This window comes from Ambystoma mexicanum, chromosome 1p, assembly GCF_040938575.1.
Source record: "Ambystoma mexicanum isolate Mex_15411 chromosome 1p, UKY_AmexF1_1, whole genome shotgun sequence".
In the NCBI taxonomy this organism is placed as follows: Eukaryota; Metazoa; Chordata; class Amphibia; order Caudata; family Ambystomatidae; genus Ambystoma; species Ambystoma mexicanum.
In genome coordinates this window covers 237,989,755-238,012,254 of record NC_090921.1, presented here as the reverse complement: position 1 = coordinate 238,012,254, position 22,500 = coordinate 237,989,755, and the positions used below count along the sequence as shown (strand labels likewise).

The 22,500-nt window shown below is 51.5% G+C and overlaps 8 non-coding genes across 8 annotated transcripts; all 8 read right to left on the bottom strand.

The window, feature by feature from the left end:
* Positions 1-1,253: 1,253 nt before the first annotated feature.
* Positions 1,254-1,325, bottom strand: TRNAD-GUC (transfer RNA aspartic acid (anticodon GUC)). Its single transcript has one exon. It is a non-coding gene; the product is annotated as a tRNA-Asp (tRNA).
* Positions 1,326-2,721: 1,396 nt separating this feature from the next.
* Positions 2,722-2,793, bottom strand: TRNAD-GUC (transfer RNA aspartic acid (anticodon GUC)). The gene has a single exon. It is a non-coding gene; the product is annotated as a tRNA-Asp (tRNA).
* A 1,397-nt stretch (positions 2,794-4,190) lies between these two features.
* On the bottom strand, positions 4,191-4,262 carry TRNAD-GUC (transfer RNA aspartic acid (anticodon GUC)). The gene has a single exon. It is a non-coding gene; the product is annotated as a tRNA-Asp (tRNA).
* Positions 4,263-7,126: 2,864 nt separating this feature from the next.
* On the bottom strand, positions 7,127-7,198 carry TRNAD-GUC (transfer RNA aspartic acid (anticodon GUC)). Its single transcript has one exon. It is a non-coding gene; the product is annotated as a tRNA-Asp (tRNA).
* Positions 7,199-8,594: 1,396 nt separating this feature from the next.
* On the bottom strand, positions 8,595-8,666 carry TRNAD-GUC (transfer RNA aspartic acid (anticodon GUC)). Its single transcript has one exon. It is a non-coding gene; the product is annotated as a tRNA-Asp (tRNA).
* Positions 8,667-14,443: 5,777 nt separating this feature from the next.
* TRNAD-GUC (transfer RNA aspartic acid (anticodon GUC)) lies at positions 14,444-14,515 on the bottom strand. Its single transcript has one exon. It is a non-coding gene; the product is annotated as a tRNA-Asp (tRNA).
* Positions 14,516-15,911: 1,396 nt separating this feature from the next.
* TRNAD-GUC (transfer RNA aspartic acid (anticodon GUC)) lies at positions 15,912-15,983 on the bottom strand. The gene has a single exon. It is a non-coding gene; the product is annotated as a tRNA-Asp (tRNA).
* Positions 15,984-21,762: 5,779 nt separating this feature from the next.
* TRNAD-GUC (transfer RNA aspartic acid (anticodon GUC)) lies at positions 21,763-21,834 on the bottom strand. The gene has a single exon. It is a non-coding gene; the product is annotated as a tRNA-Asp (tRNA).
* Positions 21,835-22,500: the final 666 nt, after the last annotated feature.

Below are 22,500 nucleotides of genomic sequence, written 5' to 3'. Positions count from 1 at the left end.
TAAAACTCAGTTTAAGGCGATAGTTCCGGGCTATGTTTGACTCCAGAGTTGAATCTGTCATCCCGCATTTCCTCAGCAAATCAAGCTACCCATCTCAAGTCTCATGAGCTGAGGACGGCAAAGTCCCTGTGGGCTTAGGACAGTCAAAGAAACCCCTGGGCTGCATGCTAAGCCCCTTTTCGGCTTCACTTTCCGAATCCTGCCCTAGCTTGCGATTAGTTTTTTTCTCACTTCTTGCCCCCATCTCCCACCTTGCCTCATGGTCTCCCCTCCTCTGCGCACCTGACAGTTTGCCTGCCCTTCCACTGCCTGTCTCCAGACTTTCCAAGGAGAAAAGGCAAAGCACTAAAGCGGGCCGGGCAACGGGTCAAGTTCCGCTTTCGGCGACTAGCAGGGAGGTAGCGTGGCTGAGCGGTCTAAGGCGCTGGATTAAGGCTCCAGTCTCTTCGGAGGCGTGGGTTCAAATCCCACCGCTGCCACTTTTCCTGGCCTTGCATTTTAAAGAAGAACGTAACGTTGACCTCTTCCTTCATTAGTGCCACCTCTGTCGCAATGAGCAAGCGGATGGTATGCCACACCCTGCAGGAAAAAGGTTTCGCTTCTGACGTCTTGCTTTTCTGGACATCCAGTCTCAAGTTTCCCATCTGGAACGGCGCTCCCTGCTGCTTTGTGAAGGCTTGCTGCAAGAGCCTTCGAAACCCAGGAGCTCTTGCGTTGAGCTGTGACGCGTCCTGGGAAGACCTCCCGTTGCAGCGGAATGAGCCCCACTTCCAGGGCGTGCTGGTAGCAAATTTCCCACAGCCCACAGGGAGCAAACGATCCCAGGTGTGATGTATCACCAGGAGAGGCTGAGATGAGAGTAAGGGTTCACGCGTGTGCCCGGACCGAGGTTAATGATGGGATTAGAGCTAGGGTTAGATGCAGGGAAAGAGTGAGAGTTATAATTAGGGATAAAGCTAACAGGTGATCATTACTCGTCATGTAACATGATACAAAGGGTCAGAAGAGGAACTGATTCAGGGTTACAATTTGGACTTCGCAGACAACAGGAGCACTAAATGGTGCTGAGGGGGACTCAATAAAGTGGACCGGCCGCCTAATGTAAGCAATTGTGCACAAATATTGTACGATGACTAGCGTTGCCGGTGCTTTTTTCTTAAAGAGTCAGTTCTTGGCACCCATTCCCTACTTGACTCAGCCTAATCTTCAAGAATATTTGTCAAGAACTAAAAAAAATCCAGAAAAGGTTTAACCTCCCCGTCGGGGAATTGAACCCCGGTCTCCCGCGTGACAGGCGGGGATACTGACCACTATACTAACGAGGAGACGTGAGGGCATGAAATGAACAGCTGCTGATGTCTGCACAGCATCCAGCGACCACCTAGCTGGCCTAGGGGGTCTCATTTTCCCCCGTCAAACGGCTTGCCCGATCTAAGGCTAATTTCTTTCTTTTTATCGGCACCAGGCTTAAAACTCAGTTTAAGGCGATAGTTCCGGGCTATGTTTGACTCCAGAGTTGAATCTGTCATCCCGCATTTCCTCAGCAAATCAAGCTACCCATCTCAAGTCTCATGAGCTGAGGACGGCAAAGTCCCTGTGGGCTTAGGACAGTCAAAGAAACCCCTGGGCTGCATGCTAAGCCCCTTTTCGGCTTCACTTTCCGAATCCTGCCCTAGCTTGCGATTAGTTTTTTTCTTACTTCTTGCCCCCATCTCCCACCTTGCCTCATGGTCTCCCCTCCTCTGCGCACCTGACAGTTTGCCTGCCCTTCCACTGCCTGTCTCCAGACTTTCCAAGGAGAAAAGGCAAAGCACTAAAGCGGGCCGGGCAACGGGTCAAGTTCCGCTTTCGGCGACTAGCAGGGAGGTAGCGTGGCCGAGCGGTCTAAGGCGCTGGATTAAGGCTCCAGTCTCTTCGGAGGCGTGGGTTCAAATCCCACCGCTGCCACTTTTCCTGGCCTTGCATTTTAAAGAAGAACGTAACGTTGACCTCTTCCTTCATTAGTGCCACCTCTGTCGCAATGAGCAAGCGGATGGTATGCCACACCCTGCAGGAAAAAGGTTTCGCTTCTGACGTCTTGCTTTTCTGGACATCCAGTCTCAAGTTTCCCATCTGGAACGGCGCTCCCTGCTGCTTTGTGAAGGCTTGCTGCAAGAGCCTTCGAAACCCAGGAGCTCTTGCGTTGAGCTGTGACGCGTCCTGGGAAGACCTCCCGTTGCAGCGGAATGAGCCCCACTTCCAGGGCGTGCTGGTAGCAAATTTCCCACAGCCCACAGGGAGCAAACGATCCCAGGTGTGATGTATCACCAGGAGAGGCTGAGATGAGAGTAGGGGTTCACGCGTGTGCCCGGACCGAGGTTAATGATGGGATTAGAGCTAGGGTTAGATGCAGGGAAAGAGTGAGAGTTATAATTAGGGATAAAGCTAACAGGTGATCATTACTCGTCATGTAACATGATACAAAGGGTCAGAAGAGGAACTGATTCAGGGTTACAATTTGGACTTCGCAGACAACAGGAGCACTAAATGGTGCTGAGGGGGACTCAATAAAGTGGACCGGCCGCCTAATGTAAGCAATTGTGCACAAATATTGTACGATGACTAGCGTTGCCGGTGCTTTTTTCTTAAAGAGTCAGTTCTTGGCACCCATTCCCTACTTGACTCAGCCTAATCTTCAAGAATATTTGTCAAGAACTAAAAAAAATCCAGAAAAGGTTTAACCTCCCCGTCGGGGAATTGAACCCCGGTCTCCCGCGTGACAGGCGGGGATACTGACCACTATACTAACGAGGAGACGTGAGGGCATGAAATGAACAGCTGCTGATGTCTGCACAGCATCCAGCGACCACCTAGCTGGCCTAGGGGGGTCTCATTTTCCCCCGTCAAACGGCTTGCCCGATCTAAGGCTAATTTCTTTCTTTTTATCGGCACCAGGCTTAAAACTCAGTTTAAGGCGATAGTTCCGGGCTATGTTTGACTCCAGAGTTGAATCTGTCATCCCGCATTTCCTCAGCAAATCAAGCTACCCATCTCAAGTCTCATGAGCTGAGGACGGCAAAGTCCCTGTGGGCTTAGGACAGTCAAAGAAACCCCTGGGCTGCATGCTAAGCCCCTTTTCGGCTTCACTTTCCGAATCCTGCCCTAGCTTGCGATTAGTTTTTTTCTCACTTCTTGCCCCCATCTCCCACCTTGCCTCATGGTCTCCCCTCCTCTGCGCACCTGACAGTTTGCCTGCCCTTCCACTGCCTGTCTCCAGACTTTCCAAGGAGAAAAGGCAAAGCACTAAAGCGGGCCGGGCAACGGGTCAAGTTCCGCTTTCGGCGACTAGCAGGGAGGTAGCGTGGCCGAGCGGTCTAAGGCGCTGGATTAAGGCTCCAGTCTCTTCGGAGGCGTGGGTTCAAATCCCACCGCTGCCACTTTTCCTGGCCTTGCATTTTAAAGAAGAACGTAACGTTGACCTCTTCCTTCATTAGTGCCACCTCTGTCGCAATGAGCAAGCGGATGGTATGCCACACCCTGCAGGAAAAAGGTTTCGCTTCTGACGTCTTGCTTTTCTGGACATCCAGTCTCAAGTTTCCCATCTGGAACGGCGCTCCCTGCTGCTTTGTGAAGGCTTGCTGCAAGAGCCTTCGAAACCCAGGAGCTCTTGCGTTGAGCTGTGACGCGTCCTGGGAAGACCTCCCGTTGCAGCGGAATGAGCCCCACTTCCAGGGCGTGCTGGTAGCAAATTTCCCACAGCCCACAGGGAGCAAACGATCCCAGGTGTGATGTATCACCAGGAGAGGCTGAGATGAGAGTAAGGGTTCACGCGTGTGCCCGGACCGAGGTTAATGATGGGATTAGAGCTAGGGTTAGATGCAGGGAAAGAGTGAGAGTTATAATTAGGGATAAAGCTAACAGGTGATCATTACTCGTCATGTAACATGATACAAAGGGTCAGAAGAGGAACTGATTCAGGGTTACAATTTGGACTTCGCAGACAACAGGAGCACTAAATGGTGCTGAGGGGGACTCAATAAAGTGGACCGGCCGCCTAATGTAAGCAATTGTGCACAAATATTGTACGATGACTAGCGTTGCCGGTGCTTTTTTCTTAAAGAGTCAGTTCTTGGCACCCATTCCCTACTTGACTCAGCCTAATCTTCAAGAATATTTGTCAAGAACTAAAAAAAATCCAGAAAAGGTTTAACCTCCCCGTCGGGGAATTGAACCCCGGTCTCCCGCGTGACAGGCGGGGATACTGACCACTATACTAACGAGGAGACGTGAGGGCATGAAATGAACAGCTGCTGATGTCTGCACAGCATCCAGCGACCACCTAGCTGGCCTAGGGGGTCTCATTTTCCCCCGTCAAACGGCTTGCCCGATCTAAGGCTAATTTCTTTCTTTTTATCGGCACCAGGCTTAAAACTCAGTTTAAGGCGATAGTTCCGGGCTATGTTTGACTCCAGAGTTGAATCTGTCATCCCGCATTTCCTCAGCAAATCAAGCTACCCATCTCAAGTCTCATGAGCTGAGGACGGCAAAGTCCCTGTGGGCTTAGGACAGTCAAAGAAACCCCTGGGCTGCATGCTAAGCCCCTTTTCGGCTTCACTTTCCGAATCCTGCCCTAGCTTGCGATTAGTTTTTTTCTCACTTCTTGCCCCCATCTCCCACCTTGCCTCATGGTCTCCCCTCCTCTGCGCACCTGACAGTTTGCCTGCCCTTCCACTGCCTGTCTCCAGACTTTCCAAGGAGAAAAGGCAAAGCACTAAAGCGGGCCGGGCAACGGGTCAAGTTCCGCTTTCGGCGACTAGCAGGGAGGTAGCGTGGCCGAGCGGTCTAAGGCGCTGGATTAAGGCTCCAGTCTCTTCGGAGGCGTGGGTTCAAATCCCACCGCTGCCACTTTTCCTGGCCTTGCATTTTAAAGAAGAACGTAACGTTGACCTCTTCCTTCATTAGTGCCACCTCTGTCGCAATGAGCAAGCGGATGGTATGCCACACCCTGCAGGAAAAAGGTTTCGCTTCTGACGTCTTGCTTTTCTGGACATCCAGTCTCAAGTTTCCCATCTGGAACGGCGCTCCCTGCTGCTTTGTGAAGGCTTGCTGCAAGAGCCTTCGAAACCCAGGAGCTCTTGCGTTGAGCTGTGACGCGTCCTGGGAAGACCTCCCGTTGCAGCGGAATGAGCCCCACTTCCAGGGCGTGCTGGTAGCAAATTTCCCACAGCCCACAGGGAGCAAACGATCCCAGGTGTGATGTATCACCAGGAGAGGCTGAGATGAGAGTAAGGGTTCACGCGTGTGCCCGGACCGAGGTTAATGATGGGATTAGAGCTAGGGTTAGATGCAGGGAAAGAGTGAGAGTTATAATTAGGGATAAAGCTAACAGGTGATCATTACTCGTCATGTAACATGATACAAAGGGTCAGAAGAGGAACTGATTCAGGGTTACAATTTGGACTTCGCAGACAACAGGAGCACTAAATGGTGCTGAGGGGGACTCAATAAAGTGGACCGGCTGCCTAATGTAAGCAATTGTGCACAAATATTGTACGATGACTAGCGTTGCCGGTGCTTTTTTCTTAAAGAGTCAGTTCTTGGCACCCATTCCCTACTTGACTCAGCCTAATCTTCAAGAATATTTGTCAAGAACTAAAAAAAATCCAGAAAAGGTTTAACCTCCCCGTCGGGGAATTGAACCCCGGTCTCCCGGGTGACAGGCGGGGATACTGACCACTATACTAACGAGGAGACGTGAGGGCATGAAATGAACAGCTGCTGATGTCTGCACAGCATCCAGCGACCACCTAGCTGGCCTAGGGGGTCTCATTTTCCCCCGTCAAACGGCTTGCCCGATCTAAGGCTAATTTCTTTCTTTTTATCGGCACCAGGCTTAAAACTCAGTTTAAGGCGATAGTTCCGGGCTATGTTTGACTCCAGAGTTGAATCTGTCATCCCGCATTTCCTCAGCAAATCAAGCTACCCATCTCAAGTCTCATGAGCTGAGGACGGCAAAGTCCCTGTGGGCTTAGGACAGTCAAAGAAACCCCTGGGCTGCATGCTAAGCCCCTTTTCGGCTTCACTTTCCGAATCCTGCCCTAGCTTGCGATTCGTTTTTTTCTCACTTCTTGCCCCCATCTCCCACCTTGCCTCATGGTCTCCCCTCCTCTGCGCACCTGACAGTTTGCCTGCCCTTCCACTGCCTGTCTCCAGACTTTCCAAGGAGAAAAGGCAAAGCACTAAAGCGGGCCGGGCAACGGGTCAAGTTCCGCTTTCGGCGACTAGCAGGGAGGTAGCGTGGCCGAGCGGTCTAAGGCGCTGGATTAAGGCTCCAGTCTCTTCGGAGGCGTGGGTTCAAATCCCACCGCTGCCACTTTTCCTGGCCTTGCATTTTAAAGAAGAACGTAACGTTGACCTCTTCCTTCATTAGTGCCACCTCTGTCGCAATGAGCAAGCGGATGGTATGCCACACCCTGCAGGAAAAAGGTTTCGCTTCTGACGTCTTGCTTTTCTGGACATCCAGTCTCAAGTTTCCCATCTGGAACGGCGCTCCCTGCTGCTTTGTGAAGGCTTGCTGCAAGAGCCTTCGAAACCCAGGAGCTCTTGCGTTGAGCTGTGACGCGTCCTGGGAAGACCTCCCGTTGCAGCGGAATGAGCCCCACTTCCAGGGCGTGCTGGTAGCGAATTTCCCACAGCCCACAGGGAGCAAACGATCCCAGGTGTGATGTATCACCAGGAGAGGCTGAGATGAGAGTAAGGGTTCACGCGTGTGCCCGGACCGAGGTTAATGATGGGATTAGAGCTAGGGTTAGATGCAGGGAAAGAGTGAGAGTTATAATTAGGGATAAAGCTAACAGGTGATCATTACTCGTCATGTAACATGATACAAAGGGTCAGAAGAGGAACTGATTCAGGGTTACAATTTGGACTTCGCAGACAACAGGAGCACTAAATGGTGCTGAGGGGGACTCAATAAAGTGGACCGGCCGCCTAATGTAAGCAATTGTGCACAAATATTGTACGATGACTAGCGTTGCCGGTGCTTTTTTCTTAAAGAGTCAGTTCTTGGCACCCATTCCCTACTTGACTCAGCCTAATCTTCAAGAATATTTGTCAAGAACTAAAAAAAATCCAGAAAAGGTTTAACCTCCCCGTCGGGGAATTGAACCCCGGTCTCCCGCGTGACAGGCGGGGATACTGACCACTATACTAACGAGGAGACGTGAGGGCATGAAATGAACAGCTGCTGATGTCTGCACAGCATCCAGCGACCACCTAGCTGGCCTAGGGGGTCTCATTTTCCCCCGTCAAACGGCTTGCCCGATCTAAGGCTAATTTCTTTCTTTTTATCGGCACCAGGCTTAAAACTCAGTTTAAGGCGATAGTTCCGGGCTATGTTTGACTCCAGAGTTGAATCTGTCATCCCGCATTTCCTCAGCAAATCAAGCTACCCATCTCAAGTCTCATGAGCTGAGGACGGCAAAGTCCCTGTGGGCTTAGGACAGTCAAAGAAACCCCTGGGCTGCATGCTAAGCCCCTTTTCGGCTTCACTTTCCGAATCCTGCCCTAGCTTGCGATTAGTTTTTTTCTCACTTCTTGCCCCCATCTCCCACCTTGCCTCATGGTCTCCCCTCCTCTGCGCACCTGACAGTTTGCCTGCCCTTCCACTGCCTGTCTCCAGACTTTCCAAGGAGAAAAGGCAAAGCACTAAAGCGGGCCGGGCAACGGGTCAAGTTCCGCTTTCGGCGACTAGCAGGGAGGTAGCGTGGCCGAGCGGTCTAAGGCGCTGGATTAAGGCTCCAGTCTCTTCGGAGGCGTGGGTTCAAATCCCACCGCTGCCACTTTTCCTGGCCTTGCATTTTAAAGAAGAACGTAACGTTGACCTCTTCCTTCATTAGTGCCACCTCTGTCGCAATGAGCAAGCGGATGGTATGCCACACCCTGCAGGAAAAAGGTTTCGCTTCTGACGTCTTGCTTTTCTGGACATCCAGTCTCAAGTTTCCCATCTGGAACGGCGCTCCCTGCTGCTTTGTGAAGGCTTGCTGCAAGAGCCTTCGAAACCCAGGAGCTCTTGCGTTGAGCTGTGACGCGTCCTGGGAAGACCTCCCGTTGCAGCGGAATGAGCCCCACTTCCAGGGCGTGCTGGTAGCAAATTTCCCACAGCCCACAGGGAGCAAACGATCCCAGGTGTGATGTATCACCAGGAGAGGCTGAGATGAGAGTAGGGGTTCACGCGTGTGCCCGGACCGAGGTTAATGATGGGATTAGAGCTAGGGTTAGATGCAGGGAAAGAGTGAGAGTTATAATTAGGGATAAAGCTAACAGGTGATCATTACTCGTCATGTAACATGATACAAAGGGTCAGAAGAGGAACTGATTCAGGGTTACAATTTGGACTTCGCAGACAACAGGAGCACTAAATGGTGCTGAGGGGGACTCAATAAAGTGGACCGGCCGCCTAATGCAAGCAATTGTGCACAAATATTGTACGATGACTAGCGTTGCCGGTGCTTTTTTCTTAAAGAGTCAGTTCTTGGCACCCATTCCCTACTTGACTCAGCCTAATCTTCAAGAATATTTGTCAAGAACTAAAAAAAATCCAGAAAAGGTTTAACCTCCCCGTCGGGGAATTGAACCCCGGTCTCCCGCGTGACAGGCGGGGATACTGACCACTATACTAACGAGGAGACGTGAGGGCATGAAATGAACAGCTGCTGATGTCTGCACAGCATCCAGCGACCACCTAGCTGGCCTAGGGGGGTCTCATTTTCCCCTGTCAAACGGCTTGCCCGATCTAAGGCTAATTTCTTTCTTTTTATCGGCACCAGGCTTAAAACTCAGTTTATGGCGATAGTTCCGGGCTATGTTTGACTCCAGAGTTGAATCTGTCATCCCGCATTTCCTCAGCAAATCAAGCTACCCATCTCAAGTCTCATGAGCTGAGGACGGCAAAGTCCCTGTGGGCTTAGGACAGTCAAAGAAACCCCTGGGCTGCATGCTAAGCCCCTTTTCGGCTTCACTTTCCGAATCCTGCCCTAGCTTGCGATTAGTTTTTTTCTCACTTCTTGCCCCCATCTCCCACCTTGCCTCATGGTCTCCCCTCCTCTGCGCACCTGACAGTTTGCCTGCCCTTCCACTGCCTGTCTCCAGACTTTCCAAGGAGAAAAGGCAAAGCACTAAAGCGGGCCGGGCAACGGGTCAAGTTCCGCTTTCGGCGACTAGCAGGGAGGTAGCGTGGCCGAGCGGTCTAAGGCGCTGGATTAAGGCTCCAGTCTCTTCGGAGGCGTGGGTTCAAATCCCACCGCTGCCACTTTTCCTGGCCTTGCATTTTAAAGAAGAACGTAACGTTGACCTCTTCCTTCATTAGTGCCACCTCTGTCGCAATGAGCAAGCGGATGGTATGCCACACCCTGCAGGAAAAAGGTTTCGCTTCTGACGTCTTGCTTTTCTGGACATCCAGTCTCAAGTTTCCCATCTGGAACGGCGCTCCCTGCTGCTTTGTGAAGGCTTGCTGCAAGAGCCTTCGAAACCCAGGAGCTCTTGCGTTGAGCTGTGACGCGTCCTGGGAAGACCTCCCGTTGCAGCGGAATGAGCCCCACTTCCAGGGCGTGCTGGTAGCAAATTTCCCACAGCCCACAGGGAGCAAACGATCCCAGGTGTGATGTATCACCAGGAGAGGCTGAGATGAGAGTAAGGGTTCACGCGTGTGCCCGGACCGAGGTTAATGATGGGATTAGAGCTAGGGTTAGATGCAGGGAAAGAGTGAGAGTTATAATTAGGGATAAAGCTAACAGGTGATCATTACTCGTCATGTAACATGATACAAAGGGTCAGAAGAGGAACTGATTCAGGGTTACAATTTGGACTTCGCAGACAACAGGAGCACTAAATGGTGCTGAGGGGGACTCAATAAAGTGGACCGGCCGCCTAATGTAAGCAATTGTGCACAAATATTGTACGATGACTAGCGTTGCCGGTGCTTTTTTCTTAAAGAGTCAGTTCTTGGCACCCATTCCCTACTTGACTCAGCCTAATCTTCAAGAATATTTGTCAAGAACTAAAAAAAATCCAGAAAAGGTTTAACCTCCCCGTCGGTCTCCCGCGTGACAGGCGGGGATACTGACCACTATACTAACGAGGAGACGTGAGGGCATGAAATGAACAGCTGCTGATGTCTGCACAGCATCCAGCGACCACCTAGCTGGCCTAGGGGGTCTCATTTTCCCCCGTCAAACGGCTTGCCCGATCTAAGGCTAATTTCTTTCTTTTTATCGGCACCAGGCTTAAAACTCAGTTTAAGGCGATAGTTCCGGGCTATGTTTGACTCCAGAGTTGAATCTGTCATCCCGCATTTCCTCAGCAAATCAAGCTACCCATCTCAAGTCTCATGAGCTGAGGACGGCAAAGTCCCTGTGGGCTTAGGACAGTCAAAGAAACCCCTGGGCTGCATGCTAAGCCCCTTTTCGGCTTCACTTTCCGAATCCTGCCCTAGCTTGCGATTAGTTTTTTTCTCACTTCTTGCCCCCATCTCCCACCTTGCCTCATGGTCTCCCCTCCTCTGCGCACCTGACAGTTTGCCTGCCCTTCCACTGCCTGTCTCCAGACTTTCCAAGGAGAAAAGGCAAAGCACTAAAGCGGGCCGGGCAACGGGTCAAGTTCCGCTTTCGGCGACTAGCAGGGAGGTAGCGTGGCCGAGCGGTCTAAGGCGCTGGATTAAGGCTCCAGTCTCTTCGGAGGCGTGGGTTCAAATCCCACCGCTGCCACTTTTCCTGGCCTTGCATTTTAAAGAAGAACGTAACGTTGACCTCTTCCTTCATTAGTGCCACCTCTGTCGCAATGAGCAAGCGGATGGTATGCCACACCCTGCAGGAAAAAGGTTTCGCTTCTGACGTCTTGCTTTTCTGGACATCCAGTCTCAAGTTTCCCATCTGGAACGGCGCTCCCTGCTGCTTTGTGAAGGCTTGCTGCAAGAGCCTTCGAAACCCAGGAGCTCTTGCGTTGAGCTGTGACGCGTCCTGGGAAGACCTCCCGTTGCAGCGGAATGAGCCCCACTTCCAGGGCGTGCTGGTAGCGAATTTCCCACAGCCCACAGGGAGCAAACGATCCCAGGTGTGATGTATCACCAGGAGAGGCTGAGATGAGAGTAAGGGTTCACGCGTGTGCCCGGACCGAGGTTAATGATGGGATTAGAGCTAGGGTTAGATGCAGGGAAAGAGTGAGAGTTATAATTAGGGATAAAGCTAACAGGTGATCATTACTCGTCATGTAACATGATACAAAGGGTCAGAAGAGGAACTGATTCAGGGTTACAATTTGGACTTCGCAGACAACAGGAGCACTAAATGGTGCTGAGGGGGACTCAATAAAGTGGACCGGCCGCCTAATGTAAGCAATTGTGCACAAATATTGTACGATGACTAGCGTTGCCGGTGCTTTTTTCTTAAAGAGTCAGTTCTTGGCACCCATTCCCTACTTGACTCAGCCTAATCTTCAAGAATATTTGTCAAGAACTAAAAAAAATCCAGAAAAGGTTTAACCTCCCCGTCGGGGAATTGAACCCTGGTCTCCCGCGTGACAGGCGGGGATACTGACCACTATACTAACGAGGAGACGTGAGGGCATGAAATGAACAGCTGCTGATGTCTGCACAGCATCCAGCGACCACCTAGCTGGCCTAGGGGGTCTCATTTTCCCCCGTCAAACGGCTTGCCCGATCTAAGGCTAATTTCTTTCTTTTTATCGGCACCAGGCTTAAAACTCAGTTTAAGGCGATAGTTCCGGGCTATGTTTGACTCCAGAGTTGAATCTGTCATCCCGCATTTCCTCAGCAAATCAAGCTACCCATCTCAAGTCTCATGAGCTGAGGACGGCAAAGTCCCTGTGGGCTTAGGACAGTCAAAGAAACCCCTGGGCTGCATGCTAAGCCCCTTTTCGGCTTCACTTTCCGAATCCTGCCCTAGCTTGCGATTAGTTTTTTTCTTACTTCTTGCCCCCATCTCCCACCTTGCCTCATGGTCTCCCCTCCTCTGCGCACCTGACAGTTTGCCTGCCCTTCCACTGCCTGTCTCCAGACTTTCCAAGGAGAAAAGGCAAAGCACTAAAGCGGGCCGGGCAACGGGTCAAGTTCCGCTTTCGGCGACTAGCAGGGAGGTAGCGTGGCCGAGCGGTCTAAGGCGCTGGATTAAGGCTCCAGTCTCTTCGGAGGCGTGGGTTCAAATCCCACCGCTGCCACTTTTCCTGGCCTTGCATTTTAAAGAAGAACGTAACGTTGACCTCTTCCTTCATTAGTGCCACCTCTGTCGCAATGAGCAAGCGGATGTTATGCCACACCCTGCAGGAAAAAGGTTTCGCTTCTGACGTCTTGCTTTTCTGGACATCCAGTCTCAAGTTTCCCATCTGGAACGGCGCTCCCTGCTGCTTTGTGAAGGCTTGCTGCAAGAGCCTTCGAAACCCAGGAGCTCTTGCGTTGAGCTGTGACGCGTCCTGGGAAGACCTCCCGTTGCAGCGGAATGAGCCCCACTTCCAGGGCGTGCTGGTAGCAAATTTCCCACAGCCCACAGGGAGCAAACGATCCCAGGTGTGATGTATCACCAGGAGAGGCTGAGATGAGAGTAGGGGTTCACGCGTGTGCCCGGACCGAGGTTAATGATGGGATTAGAGCTAGGGTTAGATGCAGGGAAAGAGTGAGAGTTATAATTAGGGATAAAGCTAACAGGTGATCATTACTCGTCATGTAACATCATACAAAGGGTCAGAAGAGGAACTGATTCAGGGTTACAATTTGGACTTCGCAGACAACAGGAGCACTAAATGGTGCTGAGGGGGACTCAATAAAGTGGACCGGCCGCCTAATGTAAGCAATTGTGCACAAATATTGTACGATGACTAGCGTTGCCGGTGCTTTTTTCTTAAAGAGTCAGTTCTTGGCACCCATTCCCTACTTGACTCAGCCTAATCTTCAAGAATATTTGTCAAGAACTAAAAAAAATCCAGAAACGGTTTAACCTCCCCGTCGGGGACGGTCTCCCGCGTGACAGGCGGGGATACTGACCACTATACTAACGAGGAGACGTGAGGGCATGAAATGAACAGCTGCTGATGTCTGCACAGCATCCAGCGACCACCTAGCTGGCCTAGGGGGTCTCATTTTCCCCCGTCAAACGGCTTGCCCGATCTAAGGCTAATTTCTTTCTTTTTATCGGCACCAGGCTTAAAACTCAGTTTAAGGCGATAGTTCCGGGCTATGTTTGACTCCAGAGTTGAATCTGTCATCCTGCATTTCCTCAGCAAATCAAGCTACCCATCTCAAGTCTCATGAGCTGAGGACGGCAAAGTCCCTGTGGGCTTAGGACAGTCAAAGAAACCCCTGGGCTGCATGCTAAGCCCCTTTTCGGCTTCACTTTCCGAATCCTGCCCTAGCTTGCGATTAGTTTTTTTCTCACTTCTTGCCCCCATCTCCCACCTTGCCTCATGGTCTCCCCTCCTCTGCGCACCTGACAGTTTGCCTGCCCTTCCACTGCCTGTCTCCAGACTTTCCAAGGAGAAAAGGCAAAGCACTAAAGCGGGCCGGGCAACGGGTCAAGTTCCGCTTTCGGCGACTAGCAGGGAGGTAGCGTGGCTGAGCGGTCTAAGGCGCTGGATTAAGGCTCCAGTCTCTTCGGAGGCGTGGGTTCAAATCCCACCGCTGCCACTTTTCCTGGCCTTGCATTTTAAAGAAGAACGTAACGTTGACCTCTTCCTTCATTAGTGCCACCTCTGTCGCAATGAGCAAGCGGATGGTATGCCACACCCTGCAGGAAAAAGGTTTCGCTTCTGACGTCTTGCTTTTCTGGACATCCAGTCTCAAGTTTCCCATCTGGAACGGCGCTCCCTGCTGCTTTGTGAAGGCTTGCTGCAAGAGCCTTCGAAACCCAGGAGCTCTTGCGTTGAGCTGTGACGCGTCCTGGGAAGACCTCCCGTTGCAGCGGAATGAGCCCCACTTCCAGGGCGTGCTGGTAGCAAATTTCCCACAGCCCACAGGGAGCAAACGATCCCAGGTGTGATGTATCACCAGGAGAGGCTGAGATGAGAGTAAGGGTTCACGCGTGTGCCCGGACCGAGGTTAATGATGGGATTAGAGCTAGGGTTAGATGCAGGGAAAGAGTGAGAGTTATAATTAGGGATAAAGCTAACAGGTGATCATTACTCGTCATGTAACATGATACAAAGGGTCAGAAGAGGAACTGATTCAGGGTTACAATTTGGACTTCGCAGACAACAGGAGCACTAAATGGTGCTGAGGGGGACTCAATAAAGTGGACCGGCCGCCTAATGTAAGCAATTGTGCACAAATATTGTACGATGACTAGCGTTGCCGGTGCTTTTTTCTTAAAGAGTCAGTTCTTGGCACCCATTCCCTACTTGACTCAGCCTAATCTTCAAGAATATTTGTCAAGAACTAAAAAAAATCCAGAAAAGGTTTAACCTCCCCGTCGGGGAATTGAACCCCGGTCTCCCGCGTGACAGGCGGGGATACTGACCACTATACTAACGAGGAGACGTGAGGGCATGAAATGAACAGCTGCTGATGTCTGCACAGCATCCAGCGACCACCTAGCTGGCCTAGGGGGTCTCATTTTCCCCCGTCAAACGGCTTGCCCGATCTAAGGCTAATTTCTTTCTTTTTATCGGCACCAGGCTTAAAACTCAGTTTAAGGCGATAGTTCCGGGCTATGTTTGACTCCAGAGTTGAATCTGTCATCCCGCATTTCCTCAGCAAATCAAGCTACCCATCTCAAGTCTCATGAGCTGAGGACGGCAAAGTCCCTGTGGGCTTAGGACAGTCAAAGAAACCCCTGGGCTGCATGCTAAGCCCCTTTTCGGCTTCACTTTCCGAATCCTGCCCTAGCTTGCGATTAGTTTTTTTCTTACTTCTTGCCCCCATCTCCCACCTTGCCTCATGGTCTCCCCTCCTCTGCGCACCTGACAGTTTGCCTGCCCTTCCACTGCCTGTCTCCAGACTTTCCAAGGAGAAAAGGCAAAGCACTAAAGCGGGCCGGGCAACGGGTCAAGTTCCGCTTTCGGCGACTAGCAGGGAGGTAGCGTGGCCGAGCGGTCTAAGGCGCTGGATTAAGGCTCCAGTCTCTTCGGAGGCGTGGGTTCAAATCCCACCGCTGCCACTTTTCCTGGCCTTGCATTTTAAAGAAGAACGTAACGTTGACCTCTTCCTTCATTAGTGCCACCTCTGTCGCAATGAGCATGCGGATGGTATGCCACACCCTGCAGGAAAAAGGTTTCGCTTCTGACGTCTTGCTTTTCTGGACATCCAGTCTCAAGTTTCCCATCTGGAACGGCGCTCCCTGCTGCTTTGTGAAGGCTTGCTGCAAGAGCCTTCGAAACCCAGGAGCTCTTGCGTTGAGCTGTGACGCGTCCTGGGAAGACCTCCCGTTGCAGCGGAATGAGCCCCACTTCCAGGGCGTGCTGGTAGCAAATTTCCCACAGCCCACAGGGAGCAAACGATCCCAGGTGTGATGTATCACCAGGAGAGGCTGAGATGAGAGTAGGGGTTCACGCGTGTGCCCGGACCGAGGTTAATGATGGGATTAGAGCTAGGGTTAGATGCAGGGAAAGAGTGAGAGTTATAATTAGGGATAAAGCTAACAGGTGATCATTACTCGTCATGTAACATGATACAAAGGGTCAGAAGAGGAACTGATTCAGGGTTACAATTTGGACTTCGCAGACAACAGGAGCACTAAATGGTGCTGAGGGGGACTCAATAAAGTGGACCGGCCGCCTAATGTAAGCAATTGTGCACAAATATTGTACGATGACTAGCGTTGCCGGTGCTTTTTTCTTAAAGAGTCAGTTCTTGGCACCCATTCCCTACTTGACTCAGCCTAATCTTCAAGAATATTTGTCAAGAACTAAAAAAAATCCAGAAAAGGTTTAACCTCCCCGTCGGGGAATTGAACCCCGGTCTCCCGCGTGACAGGCGGGGATACTGACCACTATACTAACGAGGAGACGTGAGGGCATGAAATGAACAGCTGCTGATGTCTGCACAGCATCCAGCGACCACCTAGCTGGCCTAGGGGGGTCTCATTTTCCCCCGTCAAACGGCTTGCCCGATCTAAGGCTAATTTCTTTCTTTTTATCGGCACCAGGCTTAAAACTCAGTTTAAGGCGATAGTTCCGGGCTATGTTTGACTCCAGAGTTGAATCTGTCATCCCGCATTTCCTCAGCAAATCAAGCTACCCATCTCAAGTCTCATGAGCTGAGGACGGCAAAGTCCCTGTGGGCTTAGGACAGTCAAAGAAACCCCTGGGCTGCATGCTAAGCCCCTTTTCGGCTTCACTTTCCGAATCCTGCCCTAGCTTGCGATTAGTTTTTTTCTCACTTCTTGCCCCCATCTCCCACCTTGCCTCATGGTCTCCCCTCCTCTGCGCACCTGACAGTTTGCCTGCCCTTCCACTGCCTGTCTCCAGACTTTCCAAGGAGAAAAGGCAAAGCACTAAAGCGGGCCGGGCAACGGGTCAAGTTCCGCTTTCGGCGACTAGCAGGGAGGTAGCGTGGCCGAGCGGTCTAAGGCGCTGGATTAAGGCTCCAGTCTCTTCGGAGGCGTGGGTTCAAATCCCACCGCTGCCACTTTTCCTGGCCTTGCATTTTAAAGAAGAACGTAACGTTGACCTCTTCCTTCATTAGTGCCACCTCTGTCGCAATGAGCAAGCGGATGGTATGCCACACCCTGCAGGAAAAAGGTTTCGCTTCTGACGTCTTGCTTTTCTGGACATCCAGTCTCAAGTTTCCCATCTGGAACGGCGCTCCCTGCTGCTTTGTGAAGGCTTGCTGCAAGAGCCTTCGAAACCCAGGAGCTCTTGCGTTGAGCTGTGACGCGTCCTGGGAAGACCTCCCGTTGCAGCGGAATGAGCCCCACTTCCAGGGCGTGCTGGTAGCAAATTTCCCACAGCCCACAGGGAGCAAACGATCCCAGGTGTGATGTATCACCAGGAGAGGCTGAGATGAGAGTAAGGGTTCACGCGTGTGCCCGGACCGAGGTTAATGATGGGATTAGAGCTAGGGTTAGATGCAGGGAAAGAGTGAGAGTTATAATTAGGGATAAAGCTAACAGGTGATCATTACTCGTCATGTAACATGATACAAAGGGTCAGAAGAGGAACTGATTCAGGGTTACAATTTGGACTTCGCAGACAACAGGAGCACTAAATGGTGCTGAGGGGGACTCAATAAAGTGGACCGGCTGCCTAATGTAAGCAATTGTGCACAAATATTGTACGATGACTAGCGTTGCCGGTGCTTTTTTCTTAAAGAGTCAGTTCTTGGCACCCATTCCCTACTTGACTCAGCCTAATCTTCAAGAATATTTGTCAAGAACTAAAAAAAATCCAGAAAAGGTTTAACCTCCCCGTCGGGGAATTGAACCCCGGTCACGGGGATACTGACCACTATACTAACGAGGAGACGTGAGGGCATGAAATGAACAGCTGCTGATGTCTGCACAGCATCCAGCGACCACCTAGCTGGCCTAGGGGGTCTCATTTTCCCCCGTCAAACGGCTTGCCCGATCTAAGGCTAATTTCTTTCTTTTTATCGGCACCAGGCTTAAAACTCAGTTTAAGGCGATAGTTCCGGGCTATGTTTGACTCCAGAGTTGAATCTGTCATCCCGCATTTCCTCAGCAAATCAAGCTACCCATCTCAAGTCTCATGAGCTGAGGACGGCAAAGTCCCTGTGGGCTTAGGACAGTCAAAGAAACCCCTGGGCTGCATGCTAAGCCCCTTTTCGGCTTCACTTTCCGAATCCTGCCCTAGCTTGCGATTAGTTTTTTTCTCACTTCTTGCCCCCATCTCCCACCTTGCCTCATGGTCTCCCCTCCTCTGCGCACCTGACAGTTTGCCTGCCCTTCCACTGCCTGTCTCCAGACTTTCCAAGGAGAAAAGGCAAAGCACTAAAGCGGGCCGGGCAACGGGTCAAGTTCCGCTTTCAGCGACTAGCAGGGAGGTAGCGTGGCCGAGCGGTCTAAGGCGCTGGATTAAGGCTCCAGTCTCTTCGGAGGCGTGGGTTCAAATCCCACCGCTGCCACTTTTCCTGGCCTTGCATTTTAAAGAAGAACGTAACGTTGACCTCTTCCTTCATTAGTGCCACCTCTGTCGCAATGAGCAAGCGGATGGTATGCCACACCCTGCAGGAAAAAGGTTTCGCTTCTGACGTCTTGCTTTTCTGGACATCCAGTCTCAAGTTTCCCATCTGGAACGGCGCTCCCTGCTGCTTTGTGAAGGCTTGCTGCAAGAGCCTTCGAAACCCAGGAGCTCTTGCGTTGAGCTGTGACGCGTCCTGGGAAGACCTCCCGTTGCAGCGGAATGAGCCCCACTTCCAGGGCGTGCTGGTAGCAAATTTCCCACAGCCCACAGGGAGCAAACGATCCCAGGTGTGATGTATCACCAGGAGAGGCTGAGATGAGAGTAGGGGTTCACGCGTGTGCCCGGACCGAGGTTAATGATGGGATTAGAGCTAGGGTTAGATGCAGGGAAAGAGTGAGAGTTATAATTAGGGATAAAGCTAACAGGTGATCATTACTCGTCATGTAACATGATACAAAGGGTCAGAAGAGGAACTGATTCAGGGTTACAATTTGGACTTCGCAGACAACAGGAGCACTAAATGGTGCTGAGGGGGACTCAATAAAGTGGACCGGCCGCCTAATGTAAGCAATTGTGCACAAATATTGTACGATGACTAGCGTTGCCGGTGCTTTTTTCTTAAAGAGTCAGTTCTTGGCACCCATTCCCTACTTGACTCAGCCTAATCTTCAAGAATATTTGTCAAGAACTAAAAAAAATCCAGAAAAGGTTTAACCTCCCCGTCGGGGAATTGAACCCCGGTCTCCCGCGGGGATACTGACCACTATACTAACGAGGAGACGTGAGGGCATGAAATGAACAGCTGCTGATGTCTGCACAGCATCCAGCGACCACCTAGCTGGCCTAGGGGGTCTCATTTTCCCCCGTCAAACGGCTTGCCCGATCTAAGGCTAATTTCTTTCTTTTTATCGGCACCAGGCTTAAAACTCAGTTTAAGGCGATAGTTCCGGGCTATGTTTGACTCCAGAGTTGAATCTGTCATCCCGCATTTCCTCAGCAAATCAAGCTACCCATCTCAAGTCTCATGAGCTGAGGACGGCAAAGTCCCTGTGGGCTTAGGACAGTCAAAGAAACCCCTGGGCTGCATGCTAAGCCCCTTTTCGGCTTCACTTTCCGAATCCTGCCCTAGCTTGCGATTCGTTTTTTTCTCACTTCTTGCCCCCATCTCCCACCTTGCCTCATGGTCTCCCCTCCTCTGCGCACCTGACAGTTTGCCTGCCCTTCCACTGCCTGTCTCCAGACTTTCCAAGGAGAAAAGGCAAAGCACTAAAGCGGGCCGGGCAACGGGTCAAGTTCCGCTTTCGGCGACTAGCAGGGAGGTAGCGTGGCCGAGCGGTCTAAGGCGCTGGATTAAGGCTCCAGTCTCTTCGGAGGCGTGGGTTCAAATCCCACCGCTGCCACTTTTCCTGGCCTTGCATTTTAAAGAAGAACGTAACGTTGACCTCTTCCTTCATTAGTGCCACCTCTGTCGCAATGAGCAAGCGGATGGTATGCCACACCCTGCAGGAAAAAGGTTTCGCTTCTGACGTCTTGCTTTTCTGGACATCCAGTCTCAAGTTTCCCATCTGGAACGGCGCTCCCTGCTGCTTTGTGAAGGCTTGCTGCAAGAGCCTTCGAAACCCAGGAGCTCTTGCGTTGAGCTGTGACGCGTCCTGGGAAGACCTCCCGTTGCAGCGGAATGAGCCCCACTTCCAGGGCGTGCTGGTAGCAAATTTCCCACAGCCCACAGGGAGCAAACGATCCCAGGTGTGATGTATCACCAGGAGAGGCTGAGATGAGAGTAAGGGTTCACGCGTGTGCCCGGACCGAGGTTAATGATGGGATTAGAGCTAGGGTTAGATGCAGGGAAAGAGTGAGAGTTATAATTAGGGATAAAGCTAACAGGTGATCATTACTCGTCATGTAACATGATACAAAGGGTCAGAAGAGGAACTGATTCAGGGTTACAATTTGGACTTCGCAGACAACAGGAGCACTAAATGGTGCTGAGGGGGACTCAATAAAGTGGACCGGCCGCCTAATGTAAGCAATTGTGCACAAATATTGTACGATGACTAGCGTTGCCGGTGCTTTTTTCTTAAAGAGTCAGTTCTTGGCACCCATTCCCTACTTGACTCAGCCTAATCTTCAAGAATATTTGTCAAGAACTAAAAAAAATCCAGAAAAGGTTTAACCTCCCCGTCGGGGAATTGAACCCCGGTCTCCCGCGTGACAGGCGGGGATACTGCCCACTATACTAACGAGGAGACGTGAGGGCATGAAATGAACAGCTGCTGATGTCTGCACAGCATCCAGCGACCACCTAGCTGGCCTAGGGGGTCTCATTTTCCCCCGTCAAACGGCTTGCCCGATCTAAGGCTAATTTCTTTCTTTTTATCGGCACCAGGCTTAAAACTCAGTTTAAGGCGATAGTTCCGGGCTATGTTTGACTCCAGAGTTGAATCTGTCATCCCGCATTTCCTCAGCAAATCAAGCTACCCATCTCAAGTCTCATGAGCTGAGGACGGCAAAGTCCCTGTGGGCTTAGGACAGTCAAAGAAACCCCTGGGCTGCATGCTAAGCCCCTTTTCGGCTTCACTTTCCGAATCCTGCCCTAGCTTGCGATTAGTTTTTTTCTTACTTCTTGCCCCCATCTCCCACCTTGCCTCATGGTCTCCCCTCCTCTGCGCACCTGACAGTTTGCCTGCCCTTCCACTGCCTGTCTCCAGACTTTCCAAGGAGAAAAGGCAAAGCACTAAAGCGGGCCGGGCAACGGGTCAAGTTCCGCTTTCGGCTACTAGCAGGGAGGTAGCGTGGCCGAGCGGTCTAAGGCGCTGGATTAAGGCTCCAGTCTCTTCGGAGGCGTGGGTTCAAATCCCACCGCTGCCACTTTTCCTGGCCTTGCATTTTAAAGAAGAACGTAACGTTGACCTCTTCCTTCATTAGTGCCACCTCTGTCGCAATGAGCAAGCGGATGGTATGCCACACCCTGCAGGAAAAAGGTTTCGCTTCTGACGTCTTGCTTTTCTGGACATCCAGTCTCAAGTTTCCCATCTGGAACGGCGCTCCCTGCTGCTTTGTGAAGGCTTGCTGCAAGAGCCTTCGAAACCCAGGAGCTCTTGCGTTGAGCTGTGACGCGTCCTGGGAAGACCTCCCGTTGCAGCGGAATGAGCCCCACTTCCAGGGCGTGCTGGTAGCAAATTTCCCACAGCCCACAGGGAGCAAACGATCCCAGGTGTGATGTATCACCAGGAGAGGCTGAGATGAGAGTAGGGGTTCACGCGTGTGCCCGGACCGAGGTTAATGATGGGATTAGAGCTAGGGTTAGATGCAGGGAAAGAGTGAGAGTTATAATTAGGGATAAAGCTAACAGGTGATCATTACTCGTCATGTAACATGATACAAAGGGTCAGAAGAGGAACTGATTCAGGGTTACAATTTGGACTTCGCAGACAACAGGAGCACTAAATGGTGCTGAGGGGGACTCAATAAAGTGGACCGGCCGCCTAATGTAAGCAATTGTGCACAAATATTGTACGATGACTAGCGTTGCCGGTGCTTTTTTCTTAAAGAGTCAGTTCTTGGCACCCATTCCCTACTTGACTCAGCCTAATCTTCAAGAATATTTGTCAAGAACTAAAAAAAATCCAGAAAAGGTTTAACCTCCCCGTCGGGGAATTGAACCCCGGTCTCCCGCGTGACAGGCGGGGATACTGACCACTATACTAACGAGGAGACGTGAGGGCATGAAATGAACAGCTGCTGATGTCTGCACAGCATCCAGCGACCACCTAGCTGGCCTAGGGGGGTCTCATTTTCCCCCGTCAAACGGCTTGCCCGATCTAAGGCTAATTTCTTTCTTTTTATCGGCACCAGGCTTAAAACTCAGTTTAAGGCGATAGTTCCGGGCTATGTTTGACTCCAGAGTTGAATCTGTCATCCCGCATTTCCTCAGCAAATCAAGCTACCCATCTCAAGTCTCATGAGCTGAGGACGGCAAAGTCCCTGTGGGCTTAGGACAGTCAAAGAAACCCCTGGGCTGCATGCTAAGCCCCTTTTCGGCTTCACTTTCCGAATCCTGCCCTAGCTTGCGATTAGTTTTTTTCTCACTTCTTGCCCCCATCTCCCACCTTGCCTCATGGTCTCCCCTCCTCTGCGCACCTGACAGTTTGCCTGCCCTTCCACTGCCTGTCTCCAGACTTTCCAAGGAGAAAAGGCAAAGCACTAAAGCGGGCCGGGCAACGGGTCAAGTTCCGCTTTCGGCGACTAGCAGGGAGGTAGCGTGGCCGAGCGGTCTAAGGCGCTGGATTAAGGCTCCAGTCTCTTCGGAGGCGTGGGTTCAAATCCCACCGCTGCCACTTTTCCTGGCCTTGCATTTTAAAGAAGAACGTAACGTTGACC